Raw genomic sequence first — 15,205 nt, 5'->3', positions numbered from 1 at the left:
TCTGTCTTCCCAGCCTCTAGCATAGAAGAGAGCAAGGGAGGAGGGGTGTAGCAGTGACTCGGAGGTCAGCAAACAGCAGTGTCTATTGCATACTTCTATAGATTTCCAAATTCATTTATATTCGTACTATAAATATATACTTACATGTATTTATTTTTTAAAAATTCTAGCATACTTTTTTCACTTAATATATCATGAACATTTTGTATCAAAATTTTTTTTCGTTACTCTATGACCTGCAGAAAAAAACAGCCTGCTGTCTTTTTTTGTAAATAAAGTTTTATTGGAACATAGTCACACTCATTCGTTGACATACTACCTATGGCTGCTTTTGCACTACAATGACGGAAACCCTGGTGGTGTAGTGGTTAAGAGCTACAGCTGCTAACCAAAAGGCTGGCAGTTCAAATCCACCAGGCACTTCTTGGAAACCATATGGGGCAGTTCTACTCTGTCCCATAGCATCACTATGAATCAGAATCGACTTGATGGCAATAGGTTCGGGGTTTTTTTGGCAGAGGTGAATACAGTGACAGAGACCAGATGGCTGGCAAAGCCGAAAATAGTTACTGGCTGGTCTGTTACAGATAAAGCTTACTGACCCCAACTCTATGGCTCCATTTTTAATGGATGCCGAATGCCAGTACAGTGAGTGGATAGCCCGTAAGTTATCTAACCAGTTCTCTACTTTTCAACATTGAAGTTGTTCTAGTTTTCACCAGATGAACTATGAAAGGAAAAATGAAAAAAAAAAAAAAAAAAATCTGTTGCCGTCAAGTTGATTCTAGCTCATAGCAACCCCTTGTGTTACAGAGTAAAACTGCTTCATAGGATTTTCTTGGCTGTAATCTTTATGGAAGCAGATTGCCAGGCCTTTCTTCTGCAGTTCCACTGAGTAGGCTTGAGCCACCCAGGACCTAGGAAATAAAACAGTGATGAACATCTATGTACATGAAGTTTTGCACATACTTCTATTTTTATAGGAAGAGAAGAGTATTGTTTAGCAGTTAACAGCGTGTTCTCTGGAGGTTAAACGCTTGTGTCCAAATCCTGTCTCCACCAATTATTAACTGTGTGACGTTGGATGTGTTACTAAACCTCTCTGAACCTCAGTTTTCTCATCTTAAAACTTACCTCAGGACTTTTGTGAGGATTATGTTAGTTAATACATGTAAAGTGTTTAGAAAAATGCCTGGCACACAGTGAGTGCTACATGTGTAAGCTATTGTTGTTATGATTTTGTGTCATTGCTATCATTAGTAGCAAGTTAAATTCCAAAGAGTAGAATTGTTCAAAGAACAGGATGCAAATGTGTTTTCCTAGTTCCTGAGCAACGATGAGTATTATCTTTTCGAAAAAAGTAAGGTTTTTTTTTTTTTGTTACCACTTTGATAGGTAAATAATTGCACTTTATTGTTGTCTTAAATTACTAATTCTTACTAGTGAAATTAATCACGTTCATGTCTACTCAATCTTTGAATATCTTATTTTATGAATTGCCTGTTTTTCTCTTCCTGTTTTCTGATTGCGATCTTTATCTTTTCTTAGGAATTAGGGAAAATTTTCTGTATTAAGGATATCAACCTTTTGGTGTTTATATTAAAATTTTTCCTTCAAGTTTTCTTTTTTTATTTCAGTATTCTTTATGATATTGATTAACTAAGCATTAAAAATTTTCTATAGTGCAAACCGTCGATTTTTTCCTTTATGACTTCAGGCTCTGCTTCCTGGTTGGAAAGATTCTCACCATCCTGAGATCCAATATATATTCACTTGCATTTTTTAATGGTCTAATTTTTTACTTTTAAATGTTTAATTTAATTCATCCGGGATTGATTCTGGAGGTAGTGAGAAGTGGGGATCTCTTTTATTTTTAACTGAATAGCCATTCAATTGTCAGAGCAAGATTTATTAAAAGTTCTTGGCCTGCTGACAAAAACCTGTCTCTCATTGATTTGTCTATCTATATATTTTAAAATTATCTGTGCTTGGCTTGTACTTTTAAAATTATGATATTAATAATCTCTACTTTTAATTTTCATACTTTTAAAATAAATTTGTATGCATATCTATTTTTTCTTTAACAAAATTTTAGCTTTCATTTAAAAATAATTATAGATTCACAGGAAGTTGTGAAGATAGTACAAAGGGGCCCCAAGTACCTTTCAACCAGTGTCTGTCTCCCTGTGGTTACATAACTACAGTACAATCTAAAACCAGGATATTGACATTGGTACAATGTGTGCATACAATTCTGTGCCATTTTATCACATGTGTAGATTTGTGTAGCCATCACCACAATCAAGATGCAGAATTGTTCCTCATCTAAGGATCTCCCTTTACAGTCACACCCAGCCCCCTACCCCCACCACCATTTGTAACCCCTGACAACTACTAGCCTGTTCTCTATCTCTACAATTTTGGTACTTAAAGAATGTTATATAAATGAGATTATACAGTATGTACCTTTTGAGAAACAATATACTGTGGACTTCCAGAAGAACAAACAAACCTGCCTTGGAAGAGGTATAGCCAGGATGCTCCTTAGAATGGAGTATAGTGAAACGTGTCTCAGGTACTTTGAACATGTTATCAGGAGGGACCAATCCCTGAAAAAGGACAACACGCTTGGTAAAGCAGAGGGTCAGTGAAAAAGAGGAAGACCCTCGATAAAATGGATTGATGCAGTGGCTATAGCCATGGGCTCAAACACTGCAGTGATTGTGAGGATGGCACAGGACTGAGTGACATTTTGTTCTGTTGTACATGCAGTCGCTGAGTCCTAACTGACTCTATGGCACTTAACAACAACAACCCTTTGAGGATGGCTTTTTTCACTCAGCATAATGCCCTTAAAACGCATTCAAGTTGTTGTGTGTGCCAATAGTTTGTTCCTTTTTATTGTTCAGTAGTATTCCACGGCATGGATGTACTACAATTTTTTTTAACCACTCACCTATTGAGAAATATTTTGGTTGTTTGTAGTTTTTGACTATTACTTATAAAGCTGCTATAAACTATTATGTACAGGATTTTGTGAGGACATCCGTTTTCTTTTCTTTGGAATAGTTACCCAGGAGTGTGATTGCAGGGTCATATGGGAAGTGTATGTTCAGTTTTTTAAAAGCAACTAAACTATTTTCAGAGTAACTGTACCATTTTTACATTTACATCAATGTATGAGAAATCCAGTTTTCTCCTCCTCATCATTGGGTATTACCACTGTTTTTTAAAATTCTATCTTAGTTGTTCTATAGGAGTTTGGTGATAACTTATTGTGGTCTTAATCTGCATTTCTCTAATGGCTGATGATGTTGAACATCTTTTAATGGGCTTATTTGTCATCTATATATCTTCTTCAGTGAAATGTCTGTTCATGTCTTTTGCCCATTTTCTAATTGGATAGGTTTTTTTGTTTTGTTTTTATTGATGAGTTTTGAGATTACTTCTAGATACAAGTTCTTTGTCAGATATGTGGTTTACTCTCAGTACTTAGCTTATCTTTTTTACCCTCTTGACAGAATCTTTTGCAGAGCAAATTTTTTTATTTTAATTAATGAAGCCCCAATTTACTGATTTTTTTCTTTTATAGATCATGCTTTTGGTGCCATGTCTAAGAACTCTTCACCAAACCCTAAGTCTGACTGGTTTTTTCTCATGTGTTCTTTTGTTTTATAGTTTTACATTTAAATCTGTAATCCATTTTTATTTAATTTTTAAGGTGTGAGGTTTTGGTCTAGGTTTGTTCGTTTACTTGCTTATAATTAATATAGACTATTGGGTTCTTATTTTATTCAATTACTGTTACTTATTTTGTGTATAACTTTAACCTAGAAATTCCACTTCTAAGATTTTTCCAAAGGGGAATAATAATTACTGTCCTATCACTACTTTTTTTTTCTCCTCTAAAAGGGCCTTGGCTAGTCATACCTCTTTATTCTTACATAGAAACTTTAGATTTTTTTTTCCTTTTACTTTATTGGGGCATAATTTACATGCCATAAAATTCACCTACTTTGAGTTGGAATCGACTCAACGGCGCTGGGTTTTTTGGGTCTCCCCCAGCCATAGGAGACCACTAATCTACTTTCTGTTTCTATAGATTTGCCTTTTCTGGACTTTGCATATAAATGGGGTCATACATTCTAACATGTGGTCTTTCGTGCCCGGTTTCATTCACTTAGCATAGTGTTTTCAAGGTCCATCCACGTTGTAGCATATACTTCATTCCTTCTTATTCCTGAAGAATATTCCTTTAGGGTATACCACATTTGTTTATCCATTCATCAGTTGGTGGGCATTTGAGTTGTTTCTACTTTTTAGCTAATATGAATAATCCTGCTATGAACAGTTTCTGCAAATTTTTATGTGGACATATGTCCTCACTTATTTTAAGTACCTAGAATAATGTTGATGAGTTAAAAGAAACCCCAGTCAGATTTTGATTGCAATTATATTAAACTAAGGCAATAATTGACATCTTTATCATATTACTCTTTACATTCAGAAAAAAATGACGTATTCCTGCATTTATTCGCGTGTTCTTAAAACATCCTTCTGATTCTTCTACTTATGTTCTTGTTGTTAACTACTGTTGAGTTGGTTCCGACTCACAGTGACCCTATGTACAACAGAAGGAAACACTGCCTGGTCCTGTGCCATCCTCATGATCATTGCTATGTTTAAGCCCATTGTTATAGCTACTATGTCAATCCATCTCATCAAGGGTCTTCCTCTCTTTCACTGACTGTCTACTTTACCAACCACGATGTCCTTCTCCAGGGACTAGTCCCTCCTGAAAACGTGCCCAAAGCACATGAGACGAAGTCTCTCCATCCTCACTTCCAAGGAGCAGTGTGACTGTACTTTCTGCAAGACAGACTTGTATATTCCTCTGGAAGTCCATGGTATAGTCAATATTCTTTGCCAGCATCTTCACCAGCTCTTTGATTAATAGGGTGACTTCCAATATTTCTAATTTATTTTTATATAATCCCCTCTTGCCCACCAATGCATTCACTGTCTTGCACATGGAAAGTGTGTGATAAATACTTGCCAGTCACTCCTTGGGCGTTATGGATGTAGCAGTGAACATAAAGAGGCTGCTCTCATTGAGTATACTTTCTAGTTTAATGAAGGAACGATTTGACCAAAATCTTAAAATAACAGAGTGATGAAGCAGTGACAGAAGGGCAGTGAGTGAGAATGAGAAGTGGAGGAAGCAGTGCTCTAGGTAGAGGTCACAGCCATCTTCTGGACATGGGAGATCTCTGAGATGGAAATGGTTCACTTTTTTTTTTTTTAATTTTTATTTTGCTTTAAGTGAAAGTTTACAAATCAAGTCAGACTCTCATACAAAATTTTATAAACACCTTTCTATATACTCCTAATTGCTCTCCCCCTAATGAGACAGCAAAATCCTTCCCTCCACTCTCTCTTTTTGTGTCCATTCGGCCAACTTCTGACCCTCCCAACCCTCTCATCTCCCCTTCAGACAGGAGATAACAACATAGTCTCTTCACCATATTATTGTCTATCTCATAGTCCAGTCCAATCCCTGTCTGAAGAGTTAGCTTTAGGAATGGTTCCCGTCTTGGGCTAACAGAAGGTCTGGGGACCATGACCACCAGGGTCATTCTAGTCTCAGTCAGACCATCAAGTCTGGTCTTTTTATGAGAATTTAGGGTCTGCATCTCACTGCTCTCCTGCTCCCTCAAGGATTCTTTGTTGTGTTCCCTGTCAGGGCAGTCATCAGTTGTAGCTGGGCACCATTTAGATCTTCTGGTCTCAGGCTGATGTAGTCTCTGGTTTATGTGGCCCTTACTGTCTCTTGGGCTCATCATTACCTTGTGTCTTTGATATTCTTCATTTTCCTTTGGTCCAGGTGGGTTGAGACCAATTGATGCATCTTAGATGGCCACTTGCTAGCGTTTAAGACTCCAGACATCACTCTCCAAAGTGGTTTACAGAATGTTTTCTTAATAAATTTATTATGCCAATTGACCTAGATGTCCCTTAAAACCATGGCCCCCAAACCCCCGCCCCTGCTACACTGGCCTTCGAAGCATTCAGTTTATTCAGGAAACTTCTTTGCTTTTGGTTTAGTCCAGTTGTGCTGACCTCTCCTGTCTTGTGTCTTGTTTTTCCCTTCACCTAAAGTAGTTCTTATCTACCAACTAATTAGTGAATACCTGTCTCCCACCCTCCCACCCTCCCTCCTCTCATAACCACAAAAGAATGTTTTCTTCTCAGTTTAAACTATTTCTCAAGTTCTTATAATAGTGGTCTTATACAATATTTGTCCTTTTGCAACTGACTAATTTCACTCAGCATAATGCCTTCCAGGTTCCTCCATGTTATGAAATGTTTCACAGATTCCTCACTGTTCCATTGTGTGAATATACCATAATTTATTTATCCATTCATCCATTGATGGGTACCCTTGGTTTCTTCCATCTTTTTGCTATTGTAAACAGTGCTGCAATAAACATGGGTGTGCATATATCTGTTCGTGTAAAGGCTCTTATTTCTCTAGGATATATTCCAAGGAGTGGGATTGCTGGATCGTATGGTAGTTCTATTTCTAGTCTTTTGAGGAAGTGCCAGATCGATTTCCAAAGTGATTGTACCATTTTATATTCCCACCAGCAATGTATAAGTGTTCCAGTCTCTCCATTACCCCTCCAACATTTATTATGTTGTATTTTTTTGATTAATGCCAGCCTTGTTGGACTGAGATGGAATCTCATTGTAGTTTTGATTTGCTTTTCTCTAATGGCTAATGATCATGAGTGTTTCCTCACATATCTGTTAGCCACCTGAATGTTTCTTTAGTGAAGAATCTGTTCATAGCCTTTGCCCATTTTTTAATTGGGTTGTCTTTTTGTAGTTGAGTTTTTACACTATCATGTAGATTTTAGAAATCAGATGCTGATTAGAAATGTCATAGCTAAAAACTTTTTCCCAGTCGGTAGGTAATCTTTTTACTCTTTTGGTGAAGTCTTTGGATGAGCCAAGGTGTTTGATTTTTAGGAGCTCCCAGTTATCTAATTTCTCTTCTTCATTGTTAGTAATGTTTTGTATATTGTTTATCTAAGTATTAGGGCTCCTAGTGTTGTCCCTAGTTTTTCTTCCATGATCTTTATTGTTTTAGATTTTATCTTTAGGTCTTTGATCCGTTTGGAGTTAGTTTTTGGGCATGGTGTGAGGTATGGGTCTTGTTTCATTTTTTTTTTTTTTTTTTGCAGATGGTTATCCAGTTTTGCCAGCACCTTTTGTTAAAAAGACTGTCTTTTCCCCCATTTAACTGATTTTGGGCCTTTGTCAAATATCAGCTGCTCATATATGGACGGATTTATGTCTGGATTCTCAATTCCGTCCCATTGGTCTATGTATATGTTGTTGTACCAGTACCAGGCTGTTTTGACTGCTGTGGCGGTATAATAGTTTCGAAAATCAGGTAGAGTGAGGCATCCCACTTTGTTCTTCTTTTTCAGTAATGCTTTACTTATCTCTTTCCCTTCCATATGAAGTTGATGATTTGTTTCTCCATCTCATTAAAAAATGTTGGTGGGATTTGGATCAGAATTGCATTGTATCTGTAGATGGCTTTTGGTAGAATAGACATTTTTACAATGTTAAGTCTTCCTATCCATGAGCAAGGTATGTTTTTCCTCTTTTGGTTTGTTGTAGTAGTGGCTTGTAGTTTTCTAGGTATAGATCTTTTACATCTCTGGTAAGATATATTCCTAAGTATTTTATCTTCTTGGGGGCTACTATAAATGGTATTGATTTGGCGATTTCCTCTTTGATGTTCTTTTTATTGGTGTAGACGAATCCAACTGATTTTTGTCTGTTTATCTTGTATCCTGATATTCTGCTGAACTCTTCTATTAGTTTCAGTAGTTTTCTTGAGGATTCTTTGGGGTTTTCTGTGTATAAGATCATGTTATCTGCAGATAGAGATACTTTTACTTCCTCCTTACTAGTCTGGATGCCCTTTATTTCTTTATCTAGCCTAATTGCTCTGGCTAGGACCTCCAGCACAATGTTGAATAAGAGTGGTGATAAAGGGCATCCTTGAGTGGTTCCCGATCTCAGGGGGAATGCTCTCAGACTCTCTCCATTTAGGATGATGTTAGCTGTTGGCTTTGTATAAATGCCCTTTATTATGTTGAAGAATTTTCCTTCTATTCCTATTTTGCTGAGAGTTTTTAATCATGGATGGGTGTTGAACTTTGTCAAACGCCTTTTGTGCATCAATTGATGAAATCATGTGGTTTTTGTCTTTTGTTTTATTTATATGGTAGACTACATTAATTGTTTTTCTAATGTTGAACCATCCCTCATACCTGGTATGAATCCCACTTGGTCATGGTAAATTATTTTTTTGATATGTTGTTGAATTCTGTTGGCTAGAATTTTGATCCATATTTTTTTAGACTCGCACGCACATAAGGTTCTGTCTCAACTCTTCAGGTCCATAGTGCTGGGAAGAGGGGCCATGGAGAAAAGCAAGTCTGTGCAGTCTTTGCTAACTGTAGGACAAGAGAAGATAGGTGAGCCACACTCTCAGAAATAAAATGATGCAGCAAATCGAATGAGACTTCCATTTACAATTTGATAAATTTGTGAGATTTTGTTGCTGTTTTTATTAATTGCTGTCAAATTGGCTCTGACTCACAGCCATCCTATTTACAAAAGAACAAAACGTTGCCTAGTCCTGTGCCAACTTCACAACGGTTGGTGTGCTTGAGTCCACTGCTGTGGCCACTATGTTTTAGAGTATTTTCCAACCCAGAAAGCTTATCTTCCAGCACTATATTGGGCAATATTTTGTTGTGATTTATAAGGTTTTCATTGGCTGATTTTTGGAAGTAGATTGCCAGACTTTTTTTTCCTAGTCTATCTTAGGCTGGAAGCTCTGCTGAAACCAGTCCAACATGAGTGACCCTGCTAGTAATGAAACACTGGTGGCAGAGCTTCCAGCATCGTAGCAACACACAAGCCACCATGGTATCACAAACTGACAAATGGATGGTAGTAAGATCCTGTAATCCCTGTAAATTCCTCAGTTGTATTATTTACATGTGTATGCTATTGACTATGTGATTGACCGCAAAACTCTGAAACATGTTGCTACATTAGTTTGGAGGATGTGAGAAAGGTGGTAGGCAGGAAGAAACATTCCACTCTGAGAATGGTTTGAGGAGAGAAAAGTTTCAAGGGGTAGAGTGGGTGGTGGTAGCTACCAAGAGAAGAAGGACAGCTGCGTGCCTGGTGCCTGGTGAAAAGCCCACAGAAGCTGCCTAGATGTGGAAGGGCCTCTGGCACAGGAAGAAGACGAGCTTCCCTCCAGATGCCTAGAGCTGGTGGCCTTTCCGCCTGAGCCTACAGGGTGGAGGGTCAAGGTAGCAGCCAGCTCAAAAGCTTCCTAGAGAATTTTGGAGTCCATGTTCATCCACCTCTTACAAAGACACAGCAATGAAAGAGTACCAGATAATAGAATAGAAAGAACACCTCTGATAAAATGCCCAAGATAAAAATATGATAGAGGTATTTAAATTAGACATGTATTACTTGATTTATGTGGACAAATATTTCATGAAATGCTTCTTCAAAAATGGACTCAATAGGATTAAACCCTTTCTCTATCTTAAAACAATACAGATCCCCAGGTACTTGTTCCTCTGCAGACGGTGAGATCTTGAATACAAATAACCAGAATAGAAATTCCCCTGGTGATCTTGAACCTTCTGCAAGTTCACTAATGATCAGGAGAAGGCAGTAAACAGTACCCCAACTAATGTTGAGACAGAAATGAAGGAGGTGTCATAGATACCCATAAGGATAGACAAATAATAGCAAAGGATTTGCTTGAATAAAGAAAATGAGCTAGGAAAAAAAGTGAGATTCAAATGGGGAAAATTGCCAACTAATACTTCTGGGTATTGTTCAGAGAAACAAGGTCATTAATGAGCTAGAGAAACCTGAAAAGCAGCATTGTTGAAAGAGACAAGAAAGGACAGTGAAAAAGCAGGTAGGCATTTGCAGTGTGATGTTGAAGGTCAACATGTTAAGTGACAAAAGCAAAAATAACGGCCAAAGACAGAGACTCTTAGTTACCTAACCAGCATGATAACTAAGACCATGTTTTTAAGTTATATTCCTGAAGAAAACTGGTGTTACATACCCAGGTCAAGGAGTCCCATGGCTCCAATAGAATGATTGTGTTTTTTTTTCCATTTTTAGGGGAAAATTTTTTTATCAGACAAAAGTTTCATAATTTTAGGTTTTCATTCATAAATATTTCTTAAATTTTTGGTGCTTACTACATTTTTATGTAAGAATCTAATGTTAGGTGGTTTGCAATTGATCCGTAATCATACATAAGTATTTCACGATCCTCCAAGGTGAACTTTGAGATTTTCAGATGTTCCGTATCCTGAAGAGGTCTGAAAATCACTAAACAAAACGAAGGCAGGGCCCAGAGTAATAGAAACCCATAGCCAACAGCTTCTCTATGTTTCGAGAAACTGTAATGATGCTGTGTTTTGTGTAAACCAACATTCTAGTTACACAAGAGATGTAGAAAACAACCACAGCCTTATGGACATTACATAAATATCTTACCCCCAGTTTGTTTAGCTTTAAGGGAAAACATCATGCTTGGTAAAGTACAGGGTCAGCAGAAAGAGGAAGACTCTCAACAAGGTGGACTGACACAGTGGCTGCAACAATGGGCTCAAGCATAATGATTTTAAGGGTGGTGCAGGACCAGGCAGTATTTCGTTCTGTTGTATGTAGGGTCGCTATGAGTTGGAACTGACTCAATGGCATCTAACAACAAGAACAACATAAGGGCTCAGAGGACAGGAAGGAATCCTGACAAGTCATCTAGTACTTTCTTCTAATCCTATCATTCAATACCAAATATTCAACAATATGCACTATTTAGACCAGTGTGTTAATAAGTATTGTATCTAAGAGGTTATGCAATATGCCCTTCAGATTTTTATGGCTGCAAAAGCAAAGAGGGAATCAAATTATCTAGTTTCATTTTCTACATCCTTTAAATAAATAGGACATTTTCAAATCTCCATCTTACCTCGTGAAGTGAAGATATCACCTAAAAAAAGGGTAAGAAAATCATCGTTTTGACGTGGTTTAGAAACTGTCTTGCTTAGAGATGGGTGGCGAGACTAGCCGACTTTTTTATGTCTCTACATGCTGGCAGTTTCTGAGTGGTGCAAACGGTTAACACACTTGGCTGCTAACCGAAAGGATGGAGGCTTGACTCCACCCAGGGGCACCTCAGAAGAAAGTCCTGGTGATCTTCTTCCAAAAAAATCACCATTGAAAATCCTACTGAGCACCGTTCTACTCTGACACACAAGAGGTCACCACGAGTCAGAGTCCAGGAAGCCCTGGTGGCGTAGTGGTTAAGAGCTACACCTGCTAACGAAAAGGTCGACAGTTTGAATCCACCAGGCACTCCTTGGAAACCCTATGGGCAGTTCTACTCTGCCCTTTGGGTTTGCTATGAATTGGAATCAACTCAGTGGCAACGGGTTTTCTTTTTTTTTTTTTTTTTTGGTGACATGCCAGTAGAGATGGGAATAAAACATCAGGGAGCTAGTTCCATTGATGAAGTCATGGACTTAGTAACTTCCTGGGATTTAGAAGCATGAACTTCAGCCCAACCACCTCTCCTCATCTGTGCCCTTCAGCTTTGGCAAGCAACTGGAGCAAGCCCTTTACTGCTTACAAAATGAAGCTACAGATCATCTCTGAGTTCTCATACTTCTAAAGTAAGCCATTAAGCAAATATACTTTCTGATGAGTAGGCTCTTAAAATGACTGCTGCAAATTATTATCTCCTTTGAATTGTGGATTTTGAGTCTTGGTCACATATGTGTATAGTCTTAGTCTGGGTTCTCTAGAGGAGCAAAGCCAGTGAAATGTATATATAAATGTGTATAGAAAGATTTACTTCAAGGAAGTGGCTCATGCAGTCGTTGGGGATGGCAAGTTCTAAATCTGTGGGTCCAGCAGCAGGCTGAAGATCTCTGCTAGCTCACAGAGTTGCAGAGACTGTCAAATCCATAATTTGCTGGTCAGGCAGCAGGCTGGAGACACCTGATGAAGCCTAAGGTTGTGGGGACTGGTGAATCCAAGATCTGCAAGTCAGGCGACAGGGTGGAAACTTCTGCAGACTTAATGTCCCAAGAACTGGAGGTCAGGAGACAAGAAAAGTGCAGGGTCGCGAGAGAGAACATTGCCAGAACATCCATTTATATACTGGAGGCAGGCCATGTCCCCAATGAAACTCCCATTTCAATTGCTTGGCTGCTCATACCAGATCACAAAATGGAAGATGATTACATTATGTAAGAGCATATGCCAAACCACTGAGAATCAAACCCTAGCCAAACTGACACACAACATTAACCATCACAGTCACCCTTTGTCAACTTGGCACCTATAAATGTCTCCTTAAACCATACATAATCTCCAAATAAAGACAATTATAAAATCATACTCCCAGCTAACATGATACAGCTAATAGTGAGTGCAACCAAAAACACACTAACCCGTTTTATATCTAGTGTTTTATAATAAGTAATGGGATAAGGAAGGGAAGAAAATAAAGATATTAGACATATGTATTTTATATGTACATACACCCACACATATAACAAAACAAGGAAGAAATACTCATAACAATTACTGTCTTCATTTCTGCAACTGGTCCCCGTGGTCACAGCTAGTGTTTAGAATTACCTTCTTCCACTACCCATTCCATATTCCCTTTACCCTCAGCAAGCACCTCAGCTGGTTGTGGTTCTCTGCTTGGTGGAGTGACCAAACCTTCATTTCAGATGGGAGTAGGCCATTAGTAGTCATGTTGAAATTGGGTTACTATAGTTTTCCATTGACTTTAATCACAGGGTGTGGTAGTACTAATAGATATCCTAAGTGATCTCCTGTGTTCCAGACATACTCTTCTTTAACTCCATTCTGTAATATCAATCTGATTTCCTCTTTGTAATCAGGATCAATCACATCAGCCAATATGGTAACCACCTTTTTTGCCTGTTGATCCAGAGGCACAAGGAGCCCAAAATGTCCGAGTGGCATCTTTAACTTCCAGTTCAACAGAATCCATGTTTTATGTCTCCTGGGGGGAGCATTCCTCCCTTTGGAGCTAAGACCAGTACACCAGCAGAGCATAGGGTCTTGGAACAGGAAACAAAAATTATGTTAGTGAGTCACTACAGGTAATATTGAATGGTATCACTCCCATTTCCACCCCTTGCTTCCTGGACCCCTGAATCCTGGCTATGGGATAATTAGCACCATATATTGGACACTAGGAAACGCTGGTGGCATACTGGTTAAGTGCTACAACTGTTAACCAAAAGGTCGGCAGTTCAAATCCACCAGGTGCTCCTTGGAAACCCTATGGGGCAGTTCTACTCTGTCCTATAGGGTCACTGTGAGTCAGAATTGACTTGATAGCAATGGGTTTGGTGTTTTTTTTTTTTTTTTTTTTTTTGGACACTAGTTTAGAGCATACACAGCTTCTTGGAGAACATTGCCCCAGCCCTGCAAGGTACTGCCACCTAAGTACAGGGCTGCCCAAAGCTGCAGGAGCAGAGTTGCTGTCCCAGTGGGCCTGGAAGGCAAGGCTGACCCCCAGGGCCAATAGGCCTTCACCCAGAATCAAGAGAGTGTGGCCAGCGCCCAGAGTCTGGAAGGTGGGGCCCTTGCCCAGATGGTCCCAAAGAACAGAGAATGATTTTCCAGCTTTGAGAGCTAATGTCGTTTGTTCTGCTGGATTTTGGGCTTGCTTGGTGCTTTAGCTCTTCTTTTCCTTCGATTTCTCCTATTTGTAATGGAAATATCTACCTTGTGCTATTCCACCACTGTACTTTGGAAGCAGGTAACTTGTATTCTAGATTTCATTTACAGACGAAGAAAAATTTTGCCCCAGTATGCCTAAAGGCTCACCATATTTGATTTTAGATTCAGAAGATGAGATTTTGGACCTGGAATTGATTTAAGACTTTTGGGATTATGTGACAGAGTGAATGTGTTTTGCATGTGGGAAAGACATAAATTTTGAAGGGCAAAAGGGTGAAATATTATGGATTGAATTGTGTCCCCCAAAAGTATGTGTTATAAATCCTATGGTTGGAAACCCTGCTGGCGTAGTGCTTAAGTTCAGCAGTTCGAATCTACCAGGCGCTCCTTGGAAACTCTGTGGGGCAGTTCTACTCTGTTCTATAGGGTGGATATGAGTCAGAATTGACTCAACAGCAATGGGTTTTTTTTGTTTTTTTTTTTTTGGCTGTACTTACCACACTGGGTTTGTGGCTCTATCTCATTTGGGAACGGGTTTTCTTTGTTATGTTAATACAGCAGTATTAGTGTAGGATGTGTTTTAAGTCAATCTCTTTTGAGATATAAAAGACCAGATTAAGCAAACAAACCCAAAGGGAGGAGAAGATACACACCACATGATCACTGAGGAATCTAGGAATAGAAGCTTAAAAGAGACAAGGACCTTCCCCCAGAACAGACACAGAGAGCTTCCCCCTGGAGCCAGCACCCTGAATTCAGATTTCTAGCCTCCTAAACTATGAGAAAATAAGTTTTTGCTCATTAAAGCCACCCACTTATGGTATTTCTGATATAGCAGCACTAGATACCTAAGACCTGTATTTATCTCTGTAAATGAGAAAAACATCATTTCCTTGGGAAAAAAGTGGTGATGTAATGCTGATTGGTACCAAATTTCCAGAAAGCATAATTTTTCCATCATTGCATTAATACCAATGTTATCAAAATCCAGACTACAAGTGATTGAAAGGACTTTGAAAGAAATCTGTGACCTGGCTCCGCTTTTGTGAGGTGAATATATCAAGCTCTTAAACAATTTTCTGTAAATACTTAGAATTCACTCTACAGACCTTTCCACTGCCAAACCCTGATCCTTGGAGAGAGTTTGGATAATAATAAAAATCAGAACTATTTGGAATTACTGTCTTTGCCTTTTCTGCATATCATTTCCCAATATACCATACCAATATTTTGCCTCTATAGAAAGCTGTGTACTCACTTTACTTTGCTTGTCAAGAAGTGATGTGGGCATCTTTCTTGCTAGAAAAGAAATATTTGTGTTGCTTTTCTGATGTAATGA

This window comes from Elephas maximus, chromosome 11, assembly GCF_024166365.1.
Source record: "Elephas maximus indicus isolate mEleMax1 chromosome 11, mEleMax1 primary haplotype, whole genome shotgun sequence".
Classification (NCBI taxonomy): Eukaryota; Metazoa; Chordata; class Mammalia; order Proboscidea; family Elephantidae; genus Elephas; species Elephas maximus.
Note: the sequence above shows the minus strand (reverse complement) of the source record.